Below are 17,705 nucleotides of genomic sequence, written 5' to 3' on the forward strand. Positions count from 1 at the left end.
TTCTGGCCTTGGGAAGGCATAGGGGTTTTCAGCACTACTTACGTTAATTTCTCCTCGTTTTGAGTTTGACTCGGTTATTTATTGTAATTTCTGTTCGTTTTGGGTTTCATCTATTTATCGATGCTGATTTGCGTTAGTTTCACGCTTCGTAGATTATTTGATTTTATTTTTGCTCATTTTTTGTTTAATGGAGTTCTTTACTTTTTTTTGAAAAACTTATTTTGTGAAAAAAGTTTTTTTAATTAATTTCTGTTCGTTTTATATTGACATAGTCGTTTCAGGGAAAAAGAAAATAATACTTTAATTCTTTTTGTTTTATTTAAGACTTTATAGTTTGGCTTGCTATTTTTATGCTGGAGAAAAATTTTCAGCAATTTTTAACAACATACATCTTTTTAAAAATCTGGACACAAATAGTAGCGTTTAATTTCGTTTCATACTTCCTCTAATTGACCTGAAATGGAAAACTTGATACCATATGCAAAAAAATCTGCTTACTTTCTTTGATAGCTTGGCTACACTTACGCTATTTTGATTTGGTTAAATTTTAAGAGCAGAAGTAGCCCCGAAAGTTTGAACATAATACCCTCAGTCGTTCTTGGGATACTGCTGAGATGCCTTATTGGGTATTAGCATTAACACGGTGCATTTTGATTTAATCTTAAGGCAACATTTAATTTTTAAACATAAAGGCAACTGGGAGGGTGGGCTTGGGAGGGGGATTAATTGCCCTCCAATCACTTTCGACTATTAAAAAGGGCATCAGCCCTTTCTATTTTCAATCAAATGAGCCCTTTTCGAAGTTCCTACGACAACTCCTTCGATATGAAGTGCTCTGGTCTAAACAACAACAACAACAAAAAAATCATGCATTATACTTACATGGATCTTTACTATAAAAATTTCAAGCCTTCCAATCACTTTCGACAATTAAGAAGGCCACTAGGCCTTTCGATTTCCAATCGAGTGAGCCCTTTTTGAGTTTCTACGACAACGCTTCCTATAAACACCTTATATGCCCCCAGGGCATAAATAACAACCCATACCCTAAGGGCTGTGAGGGTGGTTGTCATCCTCTAAGAAATAATTTCAAGAACTTTCAACTACGTTAAACATAATGGCTATCTCAAAATTTTTATTGGATGTTTCTTTGGAAATGGTGAGTTTAAGAGGGTTATATTTCGCTCTACAACCTGTTACAGCTATTAAAAAAGGCACTAACCCTTTAGATTTTTAAGAAAATGAGTCCTTTTTAGTTTTCTACGGCGGCACTTCTCATAAAAACCTTATACGCGCCCGGGGTATAGCTCACAGTCCTTTCCGTGGGGGCTGGGGGGGGGGGGGTTGTCATTCTCAAAGACCTAATTTCCAAAACTTTCTGCTACGTTGAACACAATGGCTATCTGAAAATTTTCATTGGATGTGTTTAGTGGAATGTTTCGCGCGAGAGGGTGGTTAGTTACCCTCCAATCACTTTCGACTATTCAAAAGGGCACTAGCCCTCTCAATTCCCAATTGAATGAGCCTCTTTTGAAGTTTTTACGACAACTCTAACTATAAAAACCTTATATGCCCCCAGGGCATAACTTACAACCTTCTCCCTCGGGGCTCTGGGGGGTTTGTCATCCTTAAATAAATAATTTCCAGAACTTTCAAATACGTTGAACAAAATGGATACAACATCACTTTCTATAAAAACCTTACATGCCCCCAGGGCATAACTTACAACCCTTGCCCTGAGGGTTGGGGGGGGAGGGGTTGTCATCCTTAAAGACCTAATTTCCAAAATCTTTAACTACGTTGAATAAAATGGCTATCTAAAACTTTGGATTGGATGTGTTTGGGGGAAAGGTGGGTGTGAGAGGGGGGGGGGGGTAGTTACCCTCGAATCACTTCAAACTATTAAAAATGGCACTAGCCCTTTGAATTTCCAATTGAAAGAGCTCTTTTTTAAGTTTCTACAACAAAAATTTCAATAAAACTTATACGCCTCCAGGGCATAACTTATAATCCTTGCCTTGAAGACTGTGGGGGGAGTTTCCTGCTTAAAGGTATAATTTCCTGAACTTTAAACTGGGTGAAACAAAATGGATATCTAAAACTTTTGATTGGATGTGTTTGGGCAAAAGGTGGGCGTGAGAGGGGGGTCAGTTGCCCTCAAATCACTTTCGAATATTGAAAAGAGCACTAGCCCTTTGAATTTCCAATCAAATGAGCCCTTTTTCAAGTTTCTATGACAAAGATCTCAATAAGGACCTTATATGCCCCCAGGGCATAACTTATAACCCTTGCCCTGAAGACTCTGGGGGGAGTGTTTTGATCAAAGATATAATTTCCTGATCTTTAAACTGCAAGGAACAAAATGGCTATCTCAAATTTTTGATTGGATGTGTTTGGGGAAATGGTGGGCGTCGAAGGGGTGTTAGTTGCATTCCAATTACTTTCGACTATTAAAAAGGGCACTAGCTATTTCGATTTCTAATCGAATGAGCCCTTTTTGAAGTTTCCATGACAATGCGTTATATAAAGACCTTATATGCCCCCAGGCATAACTTACAACCTTTGCCCTGAAGGCTGTGGGGGAGTGTCCTCCTCAAAAACATAATTTCTATCAGGAAATCAACTACGCTGAAAAAAATGGCTATCTCAAAATTTTTATTGGATGTGTTCCGGGAAATGGTGGCCGTGGAAGGGGTGTTAGTTGCCTTCCAATCACTTTCAAATATTAAAAAAGGCACAAGCCATTCCAATTTCCACTCGAATAAACCATTTTCTAAGTGTTTGCGGCGACTAATTATATACGAAGTGCCCTGGAATAAAGGAAAAAAAAAAAATTAATAATACATTGTGCCAACATCGTTCTTATATGCCCCCAGGGCATAACTTAAAACCCTTCCCCGAGGGTTGTGGCGGAGTGTCGTCCTCAAAGACATATTTTCTATCTGGAAATCAACTATGCTGAACAAAATGGCTATCTCAAAATTTTGATTGGATGTATTTGGGGGAATGATGGGCGTGGGGTGCGACTAGTTGCCCTCCAATCACTTTCGACTATTAAAAAGGGCAATAGCCCTTTGAATTTCCAATCGAATGAGCCTTTTTTGAAGTTTCTACGACAACTCCTTCTATAAAAACCTTATATGCCCCCAGGGCATAACGTACAACCCTTGCCCTGAAGGCTGTGAGGGAGTTTTCTCCTCAAAAGCATAATTTCTAACTGGAAATACACTACGCTGAACAAAATGGCCATCTCAAAATTTTGCTTGGATGTGTTTCGGGAAATGGTGGGCGGGGAAGGGGTGTTAGTTGCCTCCCAATCACTTTCGACTATTAAAAAGGGCACAAGCCACTCCAATTTCCGATTGAATGAGTAGAAAGGGGGGTCCGACTCGTGTCACCCACCCCTGCTACCACCTACAACTTTTTTACATAATTTATGCATGTTTTTATGTCTGTTCGTTGTCAGTGAGAATGAAAAAACAGGATTTTTCTCACTTTTATGGATGTTTTTTTGGACGGTTATGTGTGTTGGTCAATTTATTTGATGTTTTTCATGGATGTCAACATCAATTCATGTCTGTTTTATGGTTCGTTGTCAGTGAGAATGAAAAAATAGGAACTTTCTCACATTTATGGATGTTAACAGCAATTTATGTCTGTTTTATGTTTTTTGTTAGTGAGAATGAAAAAACAGGAACTTTCTCACATTTATGGATGTCACCAGCAATTTATGTCTGTTTTATGGTTTTTGTCAGTGAGAATGGAAAAACAGGAATTTTCTCACTTTGATGGATGTTTTCTTGGACGATTATGGGTGTTGTTTGTCCAGGTGTAATGACATTGGGGTGATTTACCTAATCGGTTGGTGAATTATTGGTTCACGGAAGGGAAATTAAGAAAAGAACATTGCTTTATTGTTTTTTGGCTAAACTAACCTGGAAAATTGATTTACATGATTCGTGGGGGAGAATGTATAGATTTACGACCGGGGAATTAAGAAACAAACATGGCTTCTTTGATCTTTAGGCTAACCTAACCTGAGGGCATGATTTAAATAATCACTGAGGGAATGCATTGATTCACGAAGGGGGAATTAAGAAACATTATGGTTTCTTTGATCCTTAGGCTAACCTAACCCGAGAAATTGATTTACATAATCGGCGGGGAATTATTGATTCACGAAAGGGGAATTAAGAAACATTATGGCTTTTTTAATCTTAGGTCTGAGGGATAAACGTTCTTTAGGTCAGAGAGAAAAATTAATATTCTATTTTTAAATAGGGCTTCATTGATCTTTAGTGTCAGGAATTAGAAATGACATCACTTGTTATCTTGGAATTATGTGGGAGCCTAAAGAGATAGAAATTCTATTTTTAAATACGGCTTCACTGAGCTTTAAGTTGGAGAGATAAATTGATATTCTAACGAAACCTTAATAGTGTAGCTAGGAACATTTATGAGATGAAGAGATTAACATAGGAAAGGGTTTCCTAGAAATTTGAAATGTGAAAGCACAGAGATGCCAAAAACAAAAGGAACACGCTGAGATTACGTTTAGGGATTATTTGGGTGAAACGGTTTTAGAAATTTTAGGGAATTATTTCGGCGAAACAGTTAATGACATTTTAAAAGATGATTTTAGAAAAGGTTTTAGAAGAGGTTTTGAGTGTGGTCGTTATAGTAAGCAAGTTCTATTTGAACAGTGTCGTGAGGTCCTCTACCCCAACCCCAAAGGGCCCCGATCCCCCTACCCCGACCCAAAGGGCTCCGATCACCATACCCCAATCCCGAAGGAACCCCTCGGTCCCCAAAGGTTCCCCGGGCTCCCACCTGGCCCCCCAGACCCCCAAAGGCCCTCCCCGGGCCCTCAAAGAGTCCCCTCCATATTTTTAATACTTTTTTTAAGGCTTTATTATATCTTTTCAGAACAAGTTATTTTCTTAATGTCCATCCTAAACCTATTTTACAAGTTTAAATGGGCGAAACCGTTTTAGGCATTTTAGGGAATTATTTCGGCGAAACAGTTAGAGACATTTTAAAAGATGATTTTAGAAGATGTTTTAGAAGAGGATTTGAGGGTGAAACTCTGTGGTCGTTATAATACACAAGTTCCATTTGAGCAGTGGCGTGAGGTCCCCTACCCCAATCCCAACGGCCCCCGGTCCCCCTAATGCCCATCAAGCCCCCAAAGACCACCGGACCCCCATCCCCCCCCCCATTTTTTAAAAATAATTTTTGAATTTTTTTAACATGGTATTTTTTTAACTTTTTTACGTATCTTAAAATGACATGAAATATGTTTACGGCTCTACCAATCGTACACTGTGCTTGTTCATAGACACGACGCGGCTTTCCCACTGGTACTCTGTGGCAGGTCATCGACACTACCTACTTTAATGTGTGCATTAGATCTTTATTTCTCTTGCCGCGGTAAGATAAACACACAATTTATGTCTGTAAAAAAGAGAAAATGGTTTGTTTTACGACAGTATATGCACAAGAAAAAATCATCGTCGTGTTGAATTTTAATAAGTTGAAGTCCCCGAACAATAAAATGAGTGCAAGTGGTAACACAATTGGAAATGTATGCATGGGTTGTCATGGCAGCAAGAAGTTAGATTTCTTTGGAGTACCCAAGAATTTCAATCGTGTAAACGGTGGATATGCGAGAGTAACATTACCAGAGGAATTAGTGCTCAAAGAGAATGCAAACATAAAAATAATTGTAGATGATCGGGGACAACTCCTTGCTACTGTTTCTGGTAACACATTACCTGTTGATACATCCTATCATCATCTTTCCGGTATTAGCATTTTGAAGAGAACAAGAAGAAGACAAGCATACTCCTGCAATAATGTCATTAATCATATCTTGTCAATATGTCAAAACTGCTATCTTTGTAAAAATAATGTGACAATAGACAGTGAAATCGCAGGCAGAATAAAAAGAACATTAGCAGACAATATCATCAATGAATATAAAGATGAATTGACGGAAAGTGAAGCGCAAGTGTACTAATAATGTATAATAATGTATTTAACGTATTTTTATATTAATATTCTACATGTTGTTATTTCATTAAAAATATCTTATGCATTATTTTGTTAAGTGTTCATGATTTTTGGGTATGCTAGAACGTCAAACGTTCAGAATATCTATTAAAAAGGTCAGAGATGTAAGAAAAAGAATTTTAGAGATAAAGATGCTACTAGCAGGCTCAATTTTTCATAGAAGATAGAAAAGTTCAAGATCTCTTCTGAATTTTACCAAAGAACACAATTCAATTCTAATTTCACCAGAGAAAATAAAAAGCTTCCACTTCAGTTTTAAGTTCACCAAGACATAAAAAATTTAACCCTTTCGTTCCCACCGACCACAATTGAGGACAAATCTTTAATCTTTCATCCCAAAGCCCAGTGAAAATATAATGAAATCACTGAAATGCCATCTGTTCGAGGAGTGTCTTTCAAGTATTTCACCTGTACACAGTATCGCCATCTAAGGTAAGCCATGCGTTCTAGCCCGATAGAAAGTCTCAGGTAGGTCAAACATCAGAAAGGTAAGAATTCTTCCTCTTATAAATTTTTTTACTCTGATAAGGGCTGGATTTGGAAGTCTGGGATTTTTGCTGTAGAAAATTATGTCATTAAACTTTCCTTAGACAACTGTTACATCATCTTTGCAACTCTGGGTTATCAGCACATCGCCATTGCGTTTTGTCTCCGTTTGTGGACGCTGGGAAACAAGGGTAGTTGGACCAATGACACTGTAGTAGTGAATGTCAAAGGGACATCTAGGGGTCTCTTGTTGTTTTTACGATTTCTGTTGCTAGAGGGCACCAAGGTATTCGATAAGCACATGTCTTTGTTTGTGGACAATGGGAAATTCAGAGTTCCATGCCCGGTAAGACCGGAAAAACAAGTACAATCGTATCCATGGGATCGCATCATCTCGAACGAATAAATTTCCAAATGGGGATAAATCCATTTATTTAGACAGTGAAAAAAACAGGTACAAAAGTCCAGATATTTTGATTACATGTACAGCAATCGTCATCAGTAGAATTACTAAAATAATATAACTGAAACTAGCATATTTATATACAAAAAAAGTTACTTTTCGGGTCATTCACAAAATAATTAACTTCCGGCTTATTCACAGGATTATTTTCAGAGAAAAGTCACTGACAGAGTTCATTCAAAGTCTCGATGTAAATTTTCTTCTTTAATATTGCCCAAACGTAAAATAAATTTGTAATAAAGATGGCAAAGTCTTCTGTGTCTTCTAATTGCAAAAGAAATGTTGAGTTTATAGTTGTGTACTTGGTAGGTCTTATTTCCCCATATGTACGACGTATCGTGACGTAAGACCTTTAAGTAGGCATTCCCTTCTTAGACCACACTGCCGTTCTATCACAAACGAATAAATTTCCAAATGGGGATAAATCCATTTATTTAGACAGTGAAAAAAACACTGTCAAAAAATTTTTTTTCCACTGTCTAAATAAATGGATTTATCCCCATTTGGAAATTTATTCGTTTGTGATAGAACGGCAGTGTGGTCTAAGAAGGGAATGCCTACTTAAAAGTGTTACGTCACGATACGCATCATCTCAGAAATCCGAAATCTGTGAATAATCGGCATAGTGTTTCTTTCGGGAATGGAAAGACGAAAAAAACTCAGTGCTGCAGATTGCCTTGTCGTCTTTGACGATCTCGATGTTACTGATCTTTCAAGCGATGAAGATGACAGCGATCCGACATGGGATCCATCTGACTTTCCAGGAAATGCGGAAACCTTCTACGAGCTGCTTGACGATGAAGAAACGGAACTCGGCTGTGAATTTGACGGTGCAAGTGAAAGCGATACAGTCGCTGCTGTTATTGAGGATGTTATTTATGGATCTGCAAGTACTCATATTTCTGAGACCCCAGCTGTAAGTTCTAACAATGGAAGCAAGCGAAAGGGTGTTTGGAGAGCTGCTGACCATCCATTAGCAGGAGCGCGACCGACCTTCCAAGCAGACCGTGATGAATTGCTGCCAGACATTCTATTACTGAAGGAGCCAGTAGAGTTTTTTCTCAGACTGTTCCCAGATGCCTTGATCGAGAAAATTGCTTTCGAATCTACCCGCTATGCTGTTTCACAAGGTAGCAGTTTCAGCGTTTCTGTACATGAAATGAAGCTCTTCCTGGGGATAAACCTAGTAATCACTTACCTCAAATACCCGCGCCTGAAGTGGTACTGGAAATCTGACGAAGCAATGCGGATTCCGATTGTTGCTGATTCAATGTCTTGCAATCGTTTTGACGAAATTTCCAAATACCTTCATTTCAATGAAGCGCAGAGTGGGGAAAATGATAAATTTTTCAAAGTAAGAACGGTTCTTGACGTTTTGAAGAGTACATTCTTACAAAATGGTCCTCTCGAAGAACACCACAGCATAGACGAAATTATGATACCCTTCAAAGGTCGCTCCCAAATGAAGCAGTACATCAAATCCAAACCCAAACCTTGGGGTTTCAAATGTTGGGCTCGAGCTAGTTCTTCAGGATACATCCACGAGTTCGAAATGTATGAAGGAGCTGCGGTAGGGAAAGAAACGTTTGTATTAGGCGTTGGTGGTGATGTCGTTGCTCGTCTTTCCCAGAAATTGACTGGAAGAGGTTATAAAATCTATGCTGATAACTTCTTCACCTCAGTTTCGCTAGCTGAGTATCTCTCTGGAAATCAGATTCATCTCGTTGGGACAGTCAGACAGAATCAAATCGCAGAAGCAGCTTCCAAGCTGAAGCCAGAAAGAGAGTTGAAGATTGAGGGTCGTGGAGCAAGTTCTGTCGTCACAAATAACAATGTCACAATTTTGCGCTGGTTTGATAACAAGATCGTCCACACCATTTCCACCTACGCTGGTGTCGAACCTCAAGATGAAGTCAAAAGGTGGTCAAAGAAAGACCAAATGCAAGTACCAGTGAGGCGTCCATATGCCATTCAAGAATATAACAAATCAATGGGAGGTGTCGATCTCATGGACTATTTCATTGCTTTGTACCGCCATAACCGGAGAGGGAAAAAATACTACATGAAGGTCTTTTGGAACTTCGTTGACGTTGCAGTTGTAAATGCGTGGATTCTGTATCGTAAGGCACAAAAGGCAGGGATGGAAAAGCACGATTTAGACGCTGGACTGAAAGAGCTTGGCCTATTGGAGTTCAAGGCCAGTGTAGCAAGAACTTTGATCAACACCGGGAAAACTGGTTTTGCAGCATCTGCTAGACCTCGCGGGAGACCTTCCCAGTCACCGTTGGTTTCTCAGACACAAAAACGAAAGTATAATTGCATTGTTGCACCGGAGATTCACTATGAACGACTGATTGGCCAATGGCCTACCAAGACGAATGCCACCAACGCAGGACGCTGTTCGCTAGAGTCGTGTACTAGCAATTCGCAGATCACGTGTGTAGAATGTGAAAAGGGGTTGTGCCGTTAATGTTTTTAGAGTTTTCACACACGCTAAGTGTCAGTTTTTTGTAATTGAAAATAAATAGATGATACTTTTGTTCGCAAATAATTCTGCTGGAAATTGTGAAAAATTAGAAACCTTAGTTCCCACCGTCCACATATGAGGACATATTTTTTCTGCACCACCAAGTGGTGATGCAAAGATGCAAGTTACACCACTAAAAAGAGCGCATTTTTCTCTCTAAGAAATGACTATTAAAAAAAATCCTACCAACTTTCTTAAAATTCGGGACTGAAAATTCTTAAAATTTCTCAAACAGATGAAAAAATTTAAAATACTGTTCCAAATTTTTCATAGAAGATAGAAAAGTTCAAGTTCTCCTCTGAATTTTACCAAAGAACATAATTCAATTCTAATTCCATCAAGACATAAGAAATTTAAGTTCAGTTCTAAATTTTTCCATAGAAGATAGGAAAAGTTATACTATGATTGTGATTATTTTCAATGAAGATAAAAAGTTTCACTTTAGTTCTGAATTTTCTTAAATTCAGTTCCGACTTTTCTCAAAGAGATGAAAAAATTTGAAGTTCTGTTCCAAATATTTTCCAGGAAGAAGAAAAGTCCCAAGACATAAGAAATTTAAAGTTCACTTCTAAATTTTTCCATAGAAGATAGGAAAAGTTATACTATGATTGTGATTATTTTCAATGAAGATAAAAAGTTTCACTTTAATTCTAAATTTTCTTAAATCTTAAAATGGTATGAAATATGCTTACGGCTCTACCAATCGTACTCTGTGATTGTTCATAGACACGACGCGGCTTTCCCACTGGTACTCTATGGCAGGTTATCGACACTAGCTAGTTTATTGCATGCATTAAATCTGTATTTTTTACGCAGTGGAAGGATAAACACACAATTCATATCTGTAAAAAAGTGAAGATGAATAATTCGACGAAAGTATGTGCACATGATAAAATCATCGTCGTGTTGAATGCTGAGAAGGAAAAATGCCTGAACTATGAAACGAGTGCAAGTGGTAACACTATTGGAAATGTATGCATGCGTTGTCATGACAGCGAGAAGTTAGATTTCTTTGGACTATCGAAATCATTCAACATTCCTCAAGGTGGATATGCGAGAGTCAGAGCACCAGAGATAATAGTGCTAAAGGAGAATGCCAACTTAAAAATAATTGTCGATGATCGGGGGCAACTCCTTGCTAATGCTTCTGGTAGCACGATACCTATTGATAGATTCTATTGCCGTCGTTCTGGTATTAGCATTCAAATGAAAGCAAAGGGAAAAAGAAAGGCCTACTGCTGCACTAGTGTAATAAATCATATCGTGTCTACCTGCCAGAACTGTTACCTATGTAAAAATAATCTGATAATAGACAGTGAAATCGCAGGCAGAATAAAAAGGACATTAGCAGACAATATCATCAATGAATATAAAGATGAATTGATGGAAAGTGAAGCGCAAGTGTACTAATAATGTATAATAATATATTTAACATATTCCTATATTAATATTCTACATGTCGTTATTTCATTAAAAATACCTTATGCATTATTTTGTTAAGTGTTCATTATTTTTAGGGTATGCTAGAACGTCAAACGTTCAGAATATCTATTAAAAAGGTCAGAGATGTAAGAAAAAGTTTTTTTAGAGATAATGATACTACTAGCAGGCTCAATTTTTCATAGAAGATAGAAAAGTTCAAGTTCTCTTCTGAATTTTACCAAAGAACACAATTCAATTCTAATTTCACCAGAGAAAATAAAAAGCTTCCACTTCAGATTTAAGTTCACCAAGACATAAGAAAAATAAGTTCAGTTCTAAATTTTTCCGTAGAAGATAGGAAAAGTTATACTATGATTGTGATTATTTTCCATGAAGATAAAAAGTTTCACTTTAATTCTAAATTTTCTTAAATTCAATTCCGACGTTTCTTAAAGAGAGGAAAAAACTTAAAGTCCTGTTCCAAATATTTCCCCGGAAGAAGAAACGTTCAACTTCGATTCTTAATTTTCTCAATGAAAATGAAATAAGCTATTGATCAATTCTATTTTCTCAAAATATTATAAAATTTTGCACTTCAATTCAGATTTTTCTCAAAGAGATGAAAAAATTTAAAATATTGTTCCAAATTTGTCTTAGAAGATAGAAAAGTTCAAGTTCTAATCTGAATTTTACCAAAGAACAAAATTCAATTCTAATTTCTCCAGAGAAAATAAAAAGCTTCAACTTCAGTTTTAAGTTCACCAAGAAATAAAAAATGTACAGTTCAGTTCTAAATTTTCAAATAGAAGATAGGAAAAGTTATACTATGATTATGATTATTTTCAATGAAGATAAAAAGTTTCACTTTAATTCTAAATTTTCTTAAATTCAGTTCCGACTTTTCACATAGAGATGAAAAAATTTAAAGTTCTGTTCCAAATTTTTCTTAGAAGATAGAAAAGTTCAAGTTCTCTTCTGAATTTTACCAAAAAACACCATTCAATTCTAATTTCACCATAGAAAATAAAAAGCTTCCACTTCAGCTTTAAGTTCACCAAGACATAAAAAATTTAAAGTTCACTTCTAAATTTTTCCGTAGAAGATAGGAAAAGTTATACTATGATTATGATTATTTTCTACGAAGATAAAAAATTTCACTTTAATTCTAAATTTTCGTAAATTTAGTTCTGACCATTCTCAAAGAGATGAAAAAATTTAAAGTTCTGTTCCAAATATTTCCCCGGAAGAAGAAAAGTTCAACTTCGATTCTGAATTTTCTCAATGAAAATGAAATAAGTTATTGATCAATTCTATTTTCCCAAAATAATAGAAAATTTTCCACTTCAATTCAGATTTTTCTCAAAGAGATGAAAAAATTTAAAATATTGTTCCAAATTTTTCTTAGAAGATAGAAAAGTTCAAGTTCTAATCTGAATTTTACCAAAGAACACAATTCAATTCTAATTTCTCCAGAGAAAATAAAAAGCTTCCACTTCAGTTTTAAGTTCACCAAGACATAAAAAATTTAAAGTTCAGTTCTAAATTTTTCCTTAGAAGATAGGAAAAGTTATACTTTGATTGTGATTATTTTCTATGAAGATAAAAAGTTTCACTTTAATTCTAAATTTTCTTAAATTCAGCTCCGACCTTTCTCAAAGAGATGAAAAAAATTAAAGTTCTGTTCAATATATTTTCTCGGAAGAAGAAAAGTTCAACTTCGATTCTGAATTTTCTCAATGAAAATGAAATAAGTTATTGATCAATTCTATTTCCCCAAAATAATATAAAAATTTTCCACTTCAGTTCAGATTTTTCTCAAAGAGATGAAAAATTTAAAATACTATTCCAAATTTTTCATAGAAGATAGAAAAGTTCAAGTTCTCTTCTGAATTTTACCAACGAACACAATTCAATTCTAATTTCTCCAGAGAAAATAAAAAGCTTACACTTCAGTTTTAAGTTTACCAAGACATAAAAAAATTTAAAGTTCTGTTCTAAATTTTTCCGTAGAAGATAGGAAAAGTTATACTATGATTATGATTATTTTCCATGAAGATAAAAAGTTTCACTTTAATTCTAAATTTTCTTAAATTCAGTTCCGACTTTTCACAGAGTGATGAAAAAAATTTAAAGTTCTGTTCCAAATTTTTCATAGATGATTGGAAAAGTTATACTTTGATCGTGAATATTCGAGTTCTCTTCTGATTTTTACCAAAGAACAAAATTCAATTCTAATTTCTCCAGAGAAAATAAAAAGCTTCCACTTCAGTTTTAAGTTCACCATGACATAAAAAATTTAAAGTTCAATGCTAAATTTTTACATAGAAGATAGGAATAGTTATACTATGATTGTGATTATTTTCTATGAAGATAAAAAGTTTCACTTCAATTTTAAACTTTCGCAAAGAAGTAAAGAAAAGTTCAACTTCGATTCTGAATTTTCTCAATGAAAGTGAAATAAGTTATTGATCAATTCTATCTTCCCAAAATAATATAAAAATTTTCTACTTCATTTCAGATTTTTCTCAAACAGATGAACAAAATTAAAATACTTTTCCAAATTTTCCATAGAAGATAGAAAAGTTCAAGTTCTCTTCGGAATTTTACTAAAGAACATAATTCAATTCTAATTTCTCCAGAGAAAATAAAAAGCTTCCACTTCAGTTTTCAGTTCACCAAGACATAAAAAATTTAAAGTTCAGTTCTAAATTTTTCCATAGAAGATAGGAAAAGTTATACTATGATTGTGATTATTTTCCATGAAGATAAAAAGTTTCATTTTAATTCTAAATTTTCTTAAATTCAATTCCGACCTTTCTCAAAGAGATGAAAAAATTTAAACTTCTGTTCCAAATATTTTCCCCGGAAAAGAAAAGTTCAACTTCGATTCTGAATTATCTCAATGAAAATGAAATAAGTTATTGAGCAAATTCTATTTTCCTAAAATAATATAAAATTTTCCACTTCAATTCAGATTTTTCTCAAAGAGATGACAAAATTTAAAATATTGCTCCAAATTTTTCATAGAAGACAGAAAAAGTTATATTTTGATTGTGAATATTCTTCATGAAGATATGGAGTTGCACTTTAATTCTAATTTTTCTCGAAGAAGTTCAAAATGTACAAGTTCTCTTCTGAATTTTCTTAGAGAGGAGAAATAAAAGTTAGCTCAATTCTGAAATTTACCAATGAAAATGAAAAAGCTTCCATTTCAGTTCATAATGTCTCAAAGACATAAAAATTTAAAGTTCAATTCTAAATTTTTCCATAGAAGATAGGAATGGCTATACTATGATTGTGATTATTTACAATGAAGATAAAAAGTTTCACTCTATTTCTAATTTTTCTTAAATTCAGTTCATTAATCTAACCACCAACAACAATAGGTTAGGTTAGGTATAAATAAATATTAATAAATAATTATAAACATTTCTCCTTTTTTAAGTTAGGCTTGTTTAGGTTAACTTATCATGAGCGCTCATTATAAGCTAACCTAACCTAACTTAAACATGGTAAAAAGATTAAATTAGGTTAGGTTAGGCTAGCTTAAGTTAGGTAAGGTTAAGTTAGGTTACGTTAAGTTAGGTTAGGTTAGCCTACGTACGCGGGCGTACGTAGGCTAACCTAACCTAACCTAACTTAACCTAACCTAACTTAATCTAGCCTAACATAACCTAATTTAATCTTTTTACCATGTTTAAGTGCCATAGAGTACCAGTGGGAAAGCCGCGTCGTGTCTATGAATAAGCACAGAGTACGATTGGTAGAGCCGTAAGCATATTTCATGTCATTTTAAGATTTAAGAAAATTTAGAATTAAAGTGAAACTTTTTATCTTCATAGAAAATAATCATAATCATAGTATAACTTTTCCTATCTTGTACGGAAAAATTTAGAAGTGAACTTTAAATTTTTTATGTCTTGGGACTTTTCTTCTTCCGGGAAAATATTTGGAACAGAAATTTAAATTTTTTCATCTCTTTGAGAAAAATCAGAACTGAATTTAAGAAAATTTAGAATTAAAGTGAAACTTTTTATCTTCATTGAAAATAATCACAATCATAGTATAACTTTTCCTATCTTCTAAGGAAAAATTTAGAACTGAACTTAAATTTCTTATGTCTTGGTGAACTTAACACTGATGTGGAAGCTTTTGATTTTCTCTGGTGAAACTAGAATTGAATTATGTTATCTGGTATAATTCAGAGGAGAACTTGAACTTTTCTATCTTCTATGAAAAATTTGGAACAGTATTTTAAATTTTTTCATCTGTTTGAGAAAAATCTGAACTGAAGTGGAAAATTTTTATATTATTTTGGGAAAATAGAAATGATCAATAACTTATTTCATTTTCATTGAGGAAATTCAGAATCGAAGTTGAACTTTTCTTCTTTCCGGAAAATATTTGGAATAGAACTTTAAATTTGACTCTTAGAGAAAGGTCGGAATTGAATTTAAGAAAATTTAGAATTAAAATGAAACTTTTTATCTTCATGGAAAATAATCCACAATCATAGTATAACTTTTCCTATCTTCTATGGAAAAATTTAGAAGTGAACATTAAATTTGTTATGTCTTGGTGAACTTAAAACTGAAGTGGAAGCTTTTTATTTTCTCTGGTGAAATTAGAATTGAATTGTGTTCTTTGGTAAAATTCAGAAGAGATCTTGAACTTTTCTATTTTCTATGAAAAATTGAGCCTGCTAGTAGAATCTTTATCTCTAAAATTCTTTTTCTTACATCTCTGACCTTTTTAACAGATATTCTGAACGTTTGACGTTCTAGCATACCCTAAAAATAATGAACACTTAAAAAAATAATGCATAAGATATTTTTAATGAAATAACGACATGTAGAATATTAATATAAAAATACGTTAAATACATTATTATACATTATTAGTACACTTGCGCTTCACTTTCCGTCAATTTATCTTTATATTCATTGATGATATTGTCTGCTAATGTCCTTTTTATTCTGCCTGCGATTTCACTGTCTATTGTCACATTATTTTTACAAAGATAGCAGTTTTGACATATTGACAAGATATGATTAATGACATTATTGCAGGAGTATGCTTGTCTTCTTCTTGTTCTCTTCAAAATGCTAATACCGGAAAGATGGTGATAGGATGTATCAACAGGTAATGTGTTACCAGCAAAAGTAGCAAGGAGTTGTCCCCAATCATCTACAATTATTTTTAAGTTTGCATTCCCTTTGAGTACTAATTCCTCTGGTAATGTTACTCTCGCATATCCACCGTTTACACGATTGAAATTCTTGGGTACTCCAAAGAAATCTAACTTCTCGCTGTCATGACAATGCATGCATACATTTCCAATAGTGTTACCACTTTCACTCGTTTCATAGTTAAGGTATTTCTCCTTATCAGCATTCAACACGACGATGATTTTTTCATGTGCACATACTTTCGTCGAATAATTCATCTTCACTTTTTTACAGATATGAATTGTGTGTTTATCCTTCCACGGCGTAAAAAATACTGATTTAATGCACGCAATAAACTAGGTAGTGTCGATAACCTGCCACAGAGTACCAGTGGGAAAGCCGCGTCGTGTCTATGAACAAGCACAGAGTACGATTGGTAGAGCCGTAAACATATTTTACGTCATTTTAAGATATGTAGAAAAGTTAAACAAATACCATGTTAAAAAAATTCAAAAATTATTTATAAGAAATGGGGGGGGATGGGGTTCCGGTGGTCTTTGGGGGCTCGATGGGCATTAGGGGGACCGGGGGTCGTTGGGATTGGGGTAGGGGACCTCACGCCACTGTTCAAATGGAACTTGTGTATTATAACGACCACAGAGTTTCACCCTCAAATCCTCTTCTAAAACATCTTCTAAAATCATCTTTTAAAATGTCTCTAACTGTTTCGCCGAAATAATTCCCTAAAATGCCTAAAATGGTTTCGCCCATTTCAACTTGTAAAATGGGTTTAGGATGGACATTAAGAAAATAACTTGTTCTGAAAAGATATAATAAAGCCTTAAAAAAGTATTAAAAAATATGGAGGGGACTCTTTGAGGGCCCTGGGAGGGCCTTGGGGGGTCTGGGGGGCGGGGTGGGAGCCCGGGGAACCTTTGGGGACCGAGGGGTTCCTTCGGGATTGGGGTATGGTGATCGGAGCCCTTTGGGTCGGGGTAGGGGGATCGGGGCCCTTTGGGGTTGGGGTAGAGGACCTCACGACACTGTTCAAATAGAACTTGCTTACTATAACGACCACACTCAAAACCTCTTCTAAAACCTTTTCTAAAATCATCTTTTAAAATGTCATTAACTGTTTCGCCGAAATAATTCCCTAAAATTTCTAAAACCGTTTCACCCAAATAATCCCTAAACGTAATCTCAGCGTGTTCCTTTTGTTTTTGGCATCTCTGTGCTTTCACATTTCAAATTTCTAGGAAACCCTTTCCTACGTTAATCTCTTCATCTCATAAATGTTCCTAGCTACACTATTAAGGTTTCGTTAGAATATCAATTTATCTCTCCAACTTAAAGCTCAGTGAAGCCGTATTTAAAAATAGAATTTCTATCTCTTTAGACTCCCACATAATTCCAAGATAACAAGTGATGTCATTTCTAATTCCTGACACTAAAGATCAATGAAGCCCTATTTAAAAATAGAATATTAATTTTTCTCTCTGACCTAAAGAATCCCTCAGACCTAATGGTGGGCGTGGAAGGGGTTTTAGTTGCCTTCCAATCACTTTCG

This window comes from Artemia sp. Qi Xiang Cuo, chromosome 6 (genome assembly GCF_049724085.1).
Source record: "Artemia sp. Qi Xiang Cuo chromosome 6, ASM4972408v1, whole genome shotgun sequence".
NCBI classification, from domain to species: Eukaryota; Metazoa; Arthropoda; class Branchiopoda; order Anostraca; family Artemiidae; genus Artemia; species Artemia sp. Qi Xiang Cuo.